This window comes from Chionomys nivalis, chromosome 1 (assembly GCF_950005125.1).
Source record: "Chionomys nivalis chromosome 1, mChiNiv1.1, whole genome shotgun sequence".
Taxonomy (NCBI): domain Eukaryota; kingdom Metazoa; phylum Chordata; class Mammalia; order Rodentia; family Cricetidae; genus Chionomys; species Chionomys nivalis.
The window spans coordinates 99,305,609-99,319,031 of NC_080086.1; positions in this window are offsets into that span (position 1 = coordinate 99,305,609).

Below are 13,423 nucleotides of genomic sequence, written 5' to 3' on the forward strand. Positions count from 1 at the left end.
TTTTCTTCTCTCTATTCCAATTAACAACCTGTGTAACAAATTAATGGAAACTCAGCTAAATTATGGTCATTATTGCCCCGTCATTCATCTCCAGCCGGCAGGGGCACTGTCATTTCTTTGGTTCAAATCTCTTGGCATTTTCTGGCCTCCAAGGATAGCAATTATACATTTATAGTCAGAAAAGAGCGAAGGTAAGGCCGCCAGGTCCCAGGTTCACCTCTTCCCCCGCCGTTCCTTTTCCTACAAAGGAAACCAATTTGGACTAAGTTTTTATGTGAAGCCTCCAGCAGTCTCCAGCTCCAGAAATATCAGGAAGATTTAGACATGGCTCGTGCTATTAAATATTGCCTGTGTTTAAAGCAAATAATGAAATGTGAAGCCCCGGCACAAATCACCTTTATTCCTCACCTCAATTTCCCTGCTCTGAAGTCGCTGGTGGCTGGTGGAAGGCACTCTGGAGCCTAAAGATGCCTTTACTGTCCCAAGTCTTATTTCCATCAATGTCAGAGGAGGGAAAAAGGTGGCTTGGTGCTGGCAGAGCCCATGAAAGTGAGACAGTTTGTGGGCCTCACTGTATAGCATCCCAGATGTGCCTACATTGTTATGGAGTTGTGTGGAAACTCCCGCTGAGCAACTGGACTCGGGAAGGAGTGTTTCCCCTTGGCTCAGGACTTATCTATTCACCTGCTGTGTAGACGGAGAACACAAAAGTTCTGTCCTGAGTGGACTCCAGCTCTTGCTGTCCCCGTTGCGTGTGGTCAGCTAGGCTGTTTCAGCCTCTGACCGACTTTACTCACAGGGATACGTGACTTTGAAACATACGTATCACCTTGAGTTTACTAGTAACTTCAGGGTGGTACGTATGGCATCTGCCAAAGGAAAGGGCTTGTGCCAAGTGTTCTGGAGTCTTCCATCTACTGTCAAAGGATGACTCGGGCAATTGCAAGAATTGGGATAAGGTGCACCTGAGGGTGACTTTCAGCAGGCCATTGGCTCACTATTGAAGCTGCCTGATTAGTTTGCAGGAGACTGGGCTTGCCAGAGCCAAGTGTTCTGCCACTTAGCAGTACAAGACGACCCTGGATGTTTCTCCAGTCAGATTTCCTCAGTATCCTTCTCCAAAACTCTGGATGTTTACCCTAGCTTCTAAGGGTTTGGGATGGGTCATGCATGTTCAATTCCATATGCACAGATTTAAAACTCTCCAAAGCCCCATGAGAACCAGAGCATGCCTCTTTATGAAGTGAATCATGCTATGAGCGACGGAGGGAGAGTCATGGTCACTTTTGAGCCTGTTTTCCCACCTATATCAATAGGTTCCTTGTTGGATGGTGGGAAGAATCAGACGAGATGTGTTTCCCACTTTACAGTGGGGCAGTCAGGCTGGTAAAGAGTAGGATCGCATAGCATAGGGTAGAGGTGGGAGAGGAGGGAGGGAGGGAGAGAGGGAGAGGGAGAGAGAGAGTGGGGGGAGAAAGAGAGAGAGAGAGAGAGAGAGAGAGAGAGAGAGAGAGAGAGGGAGAGGGTCAGTGCAGGCTAATCCCTGCCTGATTCTACCCTGGCTTCAGCCTTCTCTCTCAGTGGATCTGCCTTTCCCTTCTGAGACCGAGAAGATGAATCACCCTCTTGAAGACTCATCAGTCACGTCACCACCCGAATGACCTGTGACAAGACTTGAGCTGTCACCTAATTTGTTTCTCATTATGTGCAGACACCTCTTCACCTCTTCACCTTTAGTAGAGCTCCAGGCAGGAATGGGGAAAGAAGCCAGGAGTCAGGGATTCACCAGCCTCCAGGGATGCCCTGTGAACTCTCTCAACCTGTGGGTCACGAGTTCTTGTTGGGGTGGTGGGGGAAGTCAAATGACCTTTCCACAGGGGCTACCTAAGACCATTGGAAAACAGATATTTACATTATGATTCCTAATAGTAGCAAAATTGCAGTTATGAAGTAGCAATGAAAATAATTTTATGGTTGGGGGTCACCGCGACATGAGAAGCTGTATTAAAGGTCACAGCACTAGGAAGGTGGAGAACCATTGACCTAGAGGAGGACTTGCTTTGCCTCACAGCCTGGGCTATTCTGCCACTCACCGCTCAGAAGAGGCCAGTGAGTTTTTAAAGGGCTAAAGAACAAACTCTGGGCTTCATTGGATGCTGTAAAGTCCCAGCTTCCTGGAAATCCTTCTGTTTGATTCCCTCAATGCTTATCTGATAGATCCTGACCTGTGCATAGACTACTGAGTTAGTCTTCACCCCTCGCCTCCTGGACTCCTGGGATAGGATCTGAAGTAATGAGTCTCTGAATTTCCAGAAGTCCTAAGTCTTCTTTGACCCGCACAGATTAGTCTGTGAAAAATTGCCTGTAATTATTTCTTTCAATTCTCCCCTGGCTTACGACTGCGGAGATGCTGGACCATCATTTCTAGGATGACTGGATGCAGAGGGCTGCCTGTGTAGTTACCTCCCCTTGTGTACTCCACGTCCATCGCAGTGAGGTGGGTAGTCGGCATCTTTATGATGGTCTCAGAGAACTACGTGATGAGTTCCATTTTTCAGATTAGGAAACAAAATTTCTCTTTAAAATTTAAAGCTTTAATTTGGTGTGTGTGCATGTGGGTGCACTTGGAGATAAGTGCCTTTACCCCCTTGGTCATCATTCTGGGAGACGAAATCTCAAGCTTAAGCAAGTGACTTATGAAAAGATCCCAGTCTAATAAAGGTCAGGGGCTGTGTCAGAATTTAGGTCTACCTGCTTCCAAGGTGCCTATGGTCACACAAAGTCAGTTGCTGCTACAGATGTCTATTTCTAGGGTGTTTCATGGACTCTGGATTATTCTAGAGCCAGAATAGAGGGGTTTGCCATGATGCCAAGGAAGTTGAGCTGTGGAGTGAGTCCTAAGGATTTGTTCACAGGACCTGGTCTCTCTGTTGACTTTGTCTGAGGAAGCCGCAAGCTCCTGAATGTGGAGCTGATGAGGAACAGGCTGTCCTTGCAATCTGACATCCTAATATTCTCCTCATGTCAGGCAAGTGGGGTGGCTGTGGACCTTCTGAGACTGGCCAAAGGAGACTTCATGTGGAGACACTTGCTTGGTTGAGATGGGTGTTTCAGCATGGTCTTGGATACTTTGAGGGTGTTATTCAGTTACTGTCTGATGGTCTAGGGGTGGAAGGATTTTCAGAAACTCTCTGTGGTGGTTTGAGTGAGAATGGCTTGCATAAAATATATTTGAATGTTTGATTTCCTGTTGGCAGAACTGTTTGGAAAGAATTCTGGAGGTGTGGCCTTGTTAGAGGGGGCTGTGTCCCTGGAAGTGGGCTTTGAAGTTTCAAACACCCATGGCATTCCCAGTCTCTCTCTCTCTCTCTCTCTCTCTCTCTCTCTCTCTCTCTCTCTCTCTGTGTGTGTGTGTGTGTGATCTCTGTCTCCCTTTCTCTGCCTTGTTGTGGATCAGGATGTAATTACTCAGCTATGACTCCAGCGCCATTCATGCTGCCTGTTACTGGGTTCCATATTCTCTTACCTTCTAGAACCACAAGCCTCTGTCTTACTTTTAAATTGCTAAAGTGCAGTGAAAAGACACCATGGCCAAGACAACCTGTAGAGGAGAAAGTTCATTAGGGGCTTTCATCTTGATCTACAAGCACAAGGCAGAAAGAGAGAGTGTGAGAGAGAGAGACTGGAAATGGTATTCATTTTTGAAGCACCAAAGCCTGCCTGCCCCCAGTGACATACCTACAACCAGAGGTCATATTACCATAAGGAGTCTCATGGCACCAGACGTGAAACTCTAGTTTATTGGAATATCTTTCAGTAATGAGGTATTCATGATTTAATTGAGATGCTTGCTTCTCAGCTAATAAGGCAAGTGGAATTCTCCCTACATAAGAAAATACTGATGCTGTTCATATACCCGTCTAAGCTGTTGGCTTCATAACCATTTGTCACACTTTGGTTGCTTTATGAGAACTATGTGAAGTATGAAATTTCAGACGCTTACGCTGCTGTGCATATTTCAGCCAAAGCTGGGCCCCAGCCACGGTTGATGGAAGAGCTGTCGGTCTAACAGTCCTACAATCTGTAGGTGCATCTGAGCATAGATCCCCATGGTTTCGCCATTACAAACACCACTATTTAAAACCAAGTTTTAGTCAACCCCTTTAGAAGAAAGACAGAGCTAATCACTGACCGTTTACACAAAAATAAATCTAACAAATCATTGTCATGTCATGTCAGTCACACAGACTAGAAGGAAGATTATGGCGTTTCAAGTAGATAATCATAGATAGGAGGGCTATGCGGCTTTTTGAATTTTACGGTATTTACTATGTTTCTCTGCTTTGATGTTCTGTCATATATATGTTTCACTCCCAATTCCACATAATTGTCCGCTTGATTTAAATTTTGTCCTTTGATTTTTTTTTCCTTCCAGTATAAAGTCCCTTGAGAGGTAAAACTTTGAGGTTTTTAGATGAACAGTACCAACCTCTGGCCAGAGAACTATTGTGTAAACTGTAGAGTGCTCGGGGTGGAGACAGGCTGGAGATGAGAAGATACAGAGAAGACTAAGATGTGAATCCCACGTCTCCAGAAATGCCTTGCTCTGCCTTGTGGGTTTCCTTGAGCGAAAGACCTGAGCAGGGTCCAGGAACTGAAATTAATTCATGTAGTGGTACTGAGTCTTGAACTTCGGCTGAAGCATGCTTGGAACGTGCCCGTGACTGAGTTATGTCTCCATTCTCATTCTCTTTTTTCACTTGTTTTATTTCATGAATCTCACAAAATTGAGAGCCTGATCTTGGATTCCCCCTATAGCCAAGGCATCCCTCCTCAAGCTCCCAGGTAGCTGAGATTACAACCTGTTTCCCCAGGTCCTGGATCAGGACTTCATCGTTCCCGGAGGAAGAGGGAGGGCTCTGTACTTGCCTGCACTCTTTCTGTGGTAAACCCCAGGACTGGAAGAAGAAGGTCTATTTCTCTTACATTTTCACACCACTGTCAGTCATCTAAAACAGACGAGGCAGGAACTGATTGGAGCGGAGGGCCCAGAGGAATGACGTCTACTGGTTTGCTCCCTATGGTTTGCCAAACGTCCTTTTTTATATACCGGGGACCACCTGCTTTAGGGTGGTGACCATGCTCAGTGGTCCGGGCCCTCTCATACCAAGCATTAACCAAGAAAATGTACTTTTTCCCCATACTCCTACCCATGAGCCATTCTGTTCCCTGCCCTACTTGAGTCCTCCTCCTTCTAGAACGTTCTTTGCATGCCCAGCCTGTAGGCGTCTTTCAGAAGTATTCTAATTGTCTTTGTGCCCAGGCTTTTTCTCGGACAGTTGGCAGCTTCTACGTCTGCTCGCTGTGGGCCCTTGCTTTGCTCACTAACTCTCTGTGAATCAGGTTCTAAATTTCAAGTCAAGGCTGACAGTGTCCAAGGAAACCTTGCCCTGTCTCCCTAAAGAGCTGCCTTGGGTTCTTGAGAGCAGGAGAGGAGAAAGGGTTTGGGGAGCTATATGTTGATGACTGTGGAGACAAATGTCACTCTGCTGATTATCTGCTTCAAATCATCCCTTAGGCCTGGAGTAGGTGTGGTGTGAATGATTTTGAGACCTCCTGGAGCGTCGTGCGTAGAGAAGGCACTCCACCAAGATCTGGGAGTGCCAAAGTCAGACCTGCATGAACTCTTATTTGCTACTGCCCTCTTATCTCTATGGCCTTGAGGATTTACTTCATCTTTCCGGGCTTCAGTCTCTCTAATTACAAGATGGGAAGGAAAAATGAATGCTTTGGAGAGAAGTTGAGGGAATCAATGAGGTCATGAATATAATGGGACTAATATGCCACCCGGCATTGTCACCCAGAAAAGTCTCTGTTCTTGCAATTGTATTCTTGTATTCAGAATTTCTGATAAAAGGATGCAAGAAAGAGTGGGGCTCAAGGTTACTGGTAATCATGAAAATGAGAATTAAACCATATTGTTAGAAATAAAGCATGTCAGAAAAAAAGCATCAATTTTTTCAAGTCTTCGGGAGGGTGTTAGAGTTGCTTTTTTCTTATTGTTAGTGGGAATACAAACTGGGTTTTTGGAGGGAAAGTTCCTAATTTCTCTCTTTAAATCTTTCCTTTTGGATTTTGAGAACTCATGATCTTTCTGCCTCAGAGTCCTAAAGGCTAGTATTATATGTGTCGCCTGTAATTTCTACTTGAATTTAAAATGTACATGCACTTTGAATCCAGCAATCCCACTCTCTTTATTTGCCCCAAGGAAAACATTTGCATATGTAAATTCTGAAACATTTACAGAAGTTTCTATTGCAGTATTGCTTATGAATAAAACACTGGAAAGATAAAACCCTAAATATTTATCAGCAGGGTAAGGCAATACATGGCCCAATTATACCACAAAAGACTATAAATCCATTAAAACTAAATATCTGTGTTTGCTGACAGGAGAAAATCTCACAATAATTGTATTAAGCATAGAAATAAAATATAGCATTATCATTTATGAGTTCCCACCGACAGAAAAACAAAACCCTCAAAGCCTTTTGATTCTGGGTGCCTATATAATAACACAGGAAAGCACAGTAGATGCTGTCAAACTGGCGGGTTTTCCCCTGAGGACTGGAGTGGAGTAGCAAAGTTATAGTAATTTCTTAACATTGACTTAATGTTTAACAAGTGCTTGCATTCATATATTATTTGAATAATAACAAAATAATGATAGTGAGTAGGCACTCAGGAGTTCTGATGTAATTATCAATATGATGGGAGCATGGATTTGTATCTGGGAGCTGCAGTGATGTTCCTTGCAGTAGAATTTTTTCCTTTGCTGTATGGTTTGTGGAGGTTTGTGCTGCTTTCACAGAGTACCGGAGACTAAGTAGTTTATAAACAATAGGAATTCAGTTCTCTGGCAATCCAAGATTCAGGTGCTAAGATGCTTGGGTTCTCCTGAGAATTCTCTCTGGGGCTTCAGAGTTCTGAGTAATGATGAAAGACTAGGGAGAATGAAGTTTCTCCTGTTGCTTCCTATAAAGATCTTGGTCCCATTTTAGGGCTTCTTTGTCATGTGCTAATTGACTTCCAAGGCTCTACCTTCAATATATGAACATATTCAATATTAGAAGTAAACATACCTATTTGGGAGCACATAAATATTTATTCAATAATACACTGTCCCAACCCCCAAGTTGATGTCCTCCTTGCCCCCCCAAACATATTCATTATGTTCCAACAGTTCTGTCAATCTCACCATGTTCCTCTATCAGCTCTGAGATCTAAAATCCAAATTCTCATCTAAATACCAGCTCCATCAGTTATGAGTGAGACTCAAAGCACCTAATCCAGAGGCCAAACAGTTCTTTGGCTGTGAGTTATTGAAACCAAACGGGTGATGTACTACTTCCCAAAGGCAGTGATGGGACAGAGGTATGACTGATATTTTCAGTCCAAAAGAAGAAATGGTTGAGAAAGAATCAGGAAGCTGTGGTTGGCCCCAAGTCAGCCTGGATCCTACTAGGGTAAAGACATTAAACTTTGTGTCTTTGAAACAATTGTCTTTGGATTGAAATTCAATCCTCAGGCCCACCGAGGCAATTCACCTCCCAAAGCTCTGGTAGGCAAATGTCCAGTACCTGGGCTTTAGCTAGGTAGGTTCAAGCCCCCAAGACTGTTGCAACTTGGTGTCTGTGACTTTGGGCAGAGACTGTTACAAGGGGGCTGATGTCGCCTCACCTCCTGCATACCAAAGAAGGTGGCTATGTTGCCCACCACATTGCCTCAGAGAATCCTTCCCATCTTGAAGAACAGAGAATATTTCTGTAGATGAAGGAGATCTGTGTTGTTTAACATGAAAACCTTTCTGTATTTCTTCTCTTCTTCAAACCCTTTAATTCAAACTTGAAAACGTCCCGGTGGAGTGCATGAGGAAGATTGTGGACCCACCCAAGAGCCTCTCCTTGCCAAATGTTCTCCAAGCCACTGGCTTATCACTACCAATCACGCTTTATCACAACCTGCTATATAAAAAGCCTGAGAATTTCCTAAATATTAACTTCTAGTTCCTTTTATTAGATATTCTGCTTTCACGGTCTTTTCTTATTCTTCATCATAAGTACTGAGGAGAAGCCAAGTACATTACTGTGGCATTACTAATTTTCAGAGGTCTCATATTGTCCTGAGTACCCACATTTCTTGTGTCTCTGCACTGGCGAAGGCACATTGGGATTCAGTTTGGTGAGATGGATTTGTTTAACCACCCATATCCTTTTAGCCAATGCAATTATAATGCTCAAGTGGCCCTAGGTTGCAATGGGGCTGAGATGCTGTTACTTCTGACTGAGCTTGGGTAGAAGTCAGCAGTTAAACCCTCAGCCCACATACACAGGGTGCTGGGCTCAATCTCTACCATTATTCTGAGAGCCAAAATCTCTTTGGAAGCAATGAAAAATGATGCATAGGCCTATGATGAAAGCACAGGAGGAGCCAATGAAAAGCACTCTTCAGGGCTTGCAGGGTTTGCTTAGCAGTTAGAGCACTGGCTGCTCTTTCAGGGGATCCTGGTTCAATTCCTAGCACCCACACAGTGGCTCATGCCCCCTGCCACTATGATTACAGGGTATTTGGAATCTTCTCCTGCCTCTTAGGGTACCAGGCACACACATAGTGTACAGACATACATGAAGGCAAACACTCATAGAAATAATAAAATCAAAATGAAAGAAAATCACTGAACTCCAATAATTTTGGGAAATAAATGAACAAGAACAGCATGATATACACTAAGTCATTAGCTACTAAAGGGTAAGAATGGGAGATAAATAAGATGAGCAATCTTCTAGTGTTAGAGCAACAGAGATAAAATAGAAGATGGAAAAGCAAATGGAAAGTGCTTTACTCAGGGTTCTCTAGAGGTTGTCTGTCTGTCTGTCTATCTGTCTATCTATTCATCTATTTATCACCTATCATCTGTCTACCTATCTCTATTAGCTATCATATATCTATTATTTATCCACATGTATTTATCATCTATCTATCTATCTATCTATCTATCTATCTATCTATCTATCTATCCATCCATCCTCTCTCTCTCTCTCTCTCTCTCTCTCTCTCTCATGTCTATACTATCTATCTACCTCTGCATGCATTATCCATCATCTTTCTATCTATCTGTCCATCTATCTGTCAGTTTGTCTATCATCTATCTCTATTAAGTGGGTTAGTAAATAGATTTGTGAAGTGTGGCTGAACTAGTCCAGCACTGGTGCATCTGCTTGAGAGCCTGACAATTCTCTTCTCTCAGTCCTTGAGGCTCATGCCTCAGTGGTCCCAATCTGACACCAAAGATCTGCAGTGTTTCTAGAGACCCAGCATGGAAGACAAGAACAGCAGGTTCCTGAGGCAGCAAAGGAATCTTCATTACTGAGCTGTCTTGTGGGTGCAGAGAATTGAACCTGGGTCCTCTGGAAGAGCAGCCAGAGCTCTTAACCGCTGAGTCATCTCTCCAGCCTTGAAAAATCATTTTTAATGAAAGGCTTCCAGTTGTGTTCAGAGAAGGAGCAATTCCTCAGGATTACCATTTCTTTTGCTAGTAAGGGTGCTGCACAGTCCCTCCTTCCTCCCTCCCTCCATCCCTCCATCTTCCCCTCTCACCTCTTTTATTCCCTCTTTAAATGATCTGTTACTGAAGTCCAGTACAATTTTGCCGAGACCCTCTTTTTGTTTCAAGCTGTGGTTCTGAGCTCCTATACCAGCAGTTCTCAATCCATTGGGAAACACAGATTTCCTATGGTTTTAGGAACCCTCAACCATAAATTTATTTTCATAATTGCTACTTCATAATTGTAATTTTGCTGCTTAGTGGTGTCTCAGTTCCTAAGACCATCGGATATATGTGTTTTCTGAAGGTTGTGGCCCACAGGTTAAGGACCGCTCTACACTTTGATGCGCTCCCACTGGGAGGAAGAGAGCTCACCCTAGCGGGGGACCGAGTCCTCAGAAGCAGACTCTGGGCTCACTCTCCTGCTCTTCTTCTACTTTCCTTTCTTTCCTTTGACTCTGTCACCTGCCTCACATGATAGCGACCCTCCAACAGCCGTGAACACTCTAGCAGTCTATGTATGTCTGGGTGTCATCCATCTGAATAAAGCCCATGTGCTCCTTAGAGGAGAAAAAATATGCTTCACAAGATCAATTTCCACTCTGTCCCAGAGGATGCTTTTTCTGGAGACAATAGACAGTTGCTTAAATTAATTAAGAGCAAAAGCTGCACAAGGATGAGCCTCTTCCCCGGTGGGCCTTGGAGTCTGGGAGCTGAAATTACTTTTTATGCTAAAAGGGTTCCTTTTCAGAAGACTAAATTACTGACTTTTAAAAAGAAGGATCCCTTTGAGCCATGCCATCCTTGAACCCTTCAGCTCTCACTTGAGAGAAGAGTGAACCGCTTAGACTTGGGAGTGCACATCACAGGTACCTGATGCTCCCATCCTCCCATCTCTATGTGGCAGAACGCGCTGGGGTGGCAGCAAAGTCTGCCAGGCAGTTGGTGACAGCCAACAACAGAAGACAGATCTGTGTCCTGCCTGCTCCTTTGCTCTGTGTGTGGGGGTGTTGGTAAATTGCTGGCCCTCTCTAGTCATCTGATGTGGACAAAACTCAGGGTGGAGACAGAACGGTGGCTCATTCCCTCCACTCAGCGTGTCATTCCTTCCCAAGTGGCTCCTCCATTGTCCTTGTCTGTTTCTTTACTGTCTCCACTCACTTCTCCCTCCCCACACCTCAGCTACCTCATCTTGTGAGTCATTACTGGAACACATGGCATATAAAAAGCCAGAATCTTTTGGGCAGTGTCAGCACCCCAGACCCCCTACACCTCTTATCTCTAGACACTAAGGAATTTGCTCTGAGTTCTACCACAGGGATTCTTCAGGTTATTTTTTCTCTGTTTCCTGAGTTTGCTGAAATCACTCTGCCTTTTTTCCTGTGTATTTTCTCTTAATCTTTCTTTCTTAATCCAAGTTCATCTTTTCTTCTGCTATTGATAAGCTTTATCTGTACAGTAAGGATAATGAAGGTGAGCCAGTCTGAAGGCAGATGTCTGAAGCAGGTGACTGTGTACAACTCATTTTGCTAAAGGATTTGCCGTGATTCTATGGGTGACCACACCTCTAGTAGAATGTGATTAGAATTCTCCTCCCTGTACAACTTGCTTAATCAGGCCAGACTTATCTAGTCTTCTGAATTCTTCACGACCTTTAAGAGGAATATTTAAGTCAACAATTCTTTATTATGAATACTTTTTTGAGCTAAGGAAAGATCAACAAACATTCATTTCCTTATCTGAGAGCTGTGTCCTAAGCTTGCATTTTATACCAGGCTCTAGGTGATGGACTCAAAGCATACCTTGTTGACTCCCTTTGACACCCAAGACTGATAAGGGAATCAGTTCCCTCTAGGAATCAGGTCCTGTGCAAATGCTTAGAGTTTAGTGGTAAAGAAAGCGAGCTCCCTGATGCTGTGCCTGTTACATTGTGGGCTTAGGAATGATAAAACATAAACAAGGACATAAAGTAAGAAAACATCTGGTGGCAATGATGAAAGGCCCTTAGCCAGCCCAGGCGTAGCAAACAGGGCTCTGGCAGGTCTTGCCCCTTTCTCCATTTCCTCTGCCTTGCTAAAAACCATTAGATTACATTCCTAAAGCTAGTCACCAAGGTCTATTTCCTTATTTGGCCACTTCCTCCTCCGGAGGCTTACTATCAAGATCCAAATATATCAAAGTATTGAGTCCAGCATTCAAAAGTTGCCTTGTGACTGCCCTAATTAACCTGTCCAATCAAAATTAAACACTTCAATCTAATATGAGACTTACCTTTTTTACCTTTATCAACTGCCATTTTCCTAGGAGCCATGCCTGTCTCCTTTTATCCAGAGGTAGTGTTTTGTTCCTCTGGGACAAATATTCCTTCCCCCCTTTCCCTTGTTCTTTTCCCCTCCTCCTTCATCCTCTATCTCCTGTCTTTGTCTTCTATTCCTTTCCCTTTGTCCCTCTGGGGCAAATAAATCTCCTTTGTGCTGAGAACTTGGTTTGGGGGTGCCTTGTGCTGATGCTGGTCCCTTTCGATAAGGTCTGAAAACATTACCCAGTGGTCTGGGTGGTGGGAGAGTCCCTGGGGTCTACCTTAGAGCACACTTCATCTCAAGGAGGGGATTCCAGTGAGGGAAAGAGCAGGTAGTATAATAATGCAGACCAAGCTCACCTCATTTGATTGGCTCCTAAGAAGTTGTGGCATCAAAAGGTGAGGTCAAGTGAATATAACATGCTGTTTACATCATAAGGAACCCCTTGTGGGCTAGAGAAAGGAATCTGGGTTTTAGTTGGGGTTTCAATGGAATAATACCGCTCAAAAGTTTTAAATAGGAAAATAGTTTCTTTTTATCTTTTTTTTTCCTCTTTAAAAAGAAAGCCTGGTCTTCTAGTTTTAGCAGGTTTTGGTATTAGAGTTGTTCCAGCTCCACAAAATGAACGAGGAGCTCTATAAACATTTAAGAACAATAGTTCTCAAATTGTTTCATGGGTCAGAATCACCCGGAAAGCTAGAGAAGAACACAGAGACCTAGGCTCACTGAAGTATGCAAGGGCGGGGCCTCTGTTCTTTTCCGATTCATCTCCCCAGCTTTCCTGGATGATTCTTATTCATAGTGGAGTCTGGAAATCAGTGGGTCAGAAAGCAATGCAATTATTTGCTATTTAAAGTTTGGATAAAATGCAGCTGTGAACACTTCAGTTCCTGAGGACTCCCCGACGCTGGTCTTTTAATTATGTTTCTAGTGTCTTTTTTGGCAATCAATCTATTCACCACTACCAGAAAACAATGGCATTCGAAAGGCAGAAGTGGTAAACACTAGTCAGCCTGTTCCAACGATGCATCCAAAGGACAGTATGTGATGATTGCTATCGGGAATGGAGGAAGCCCTGGATGAGTGAAGTCCTGAGTGAATACCATTGACATGGGCACAGCCATGATTCCAAGGCCTACAGAGACCTCCTGCTAAGATGACATAGCACCCCACCCCCTTGCTATACCTAATAAACACACTGAGGTTCCTGGTGGCCAAGGTAGTAGGGGTGGCTCCATCTGAGAGCATACCCCAACTTTTCTATATGTGTGCCTGTGTGTCTGTTCTCTCTTCAATCCCTTGCACCCTTCGTTAGGATTTCTGGACCCAAGCAGCAGGGGATGCAGCAGATATGGAGAATCGCTTAAACCAAAGCACAACACCAGTGAAACGCATAAACATCCATTACACTAGCAAAATCAAGAGAAAAAGTTGTTGTCTGCCAACAAATGCTGAGAAGCCTTTGATCAAGTCTGTGTTCCCTAATAGCAATCTCCTTAAAGAACCCATGGCTACAGAG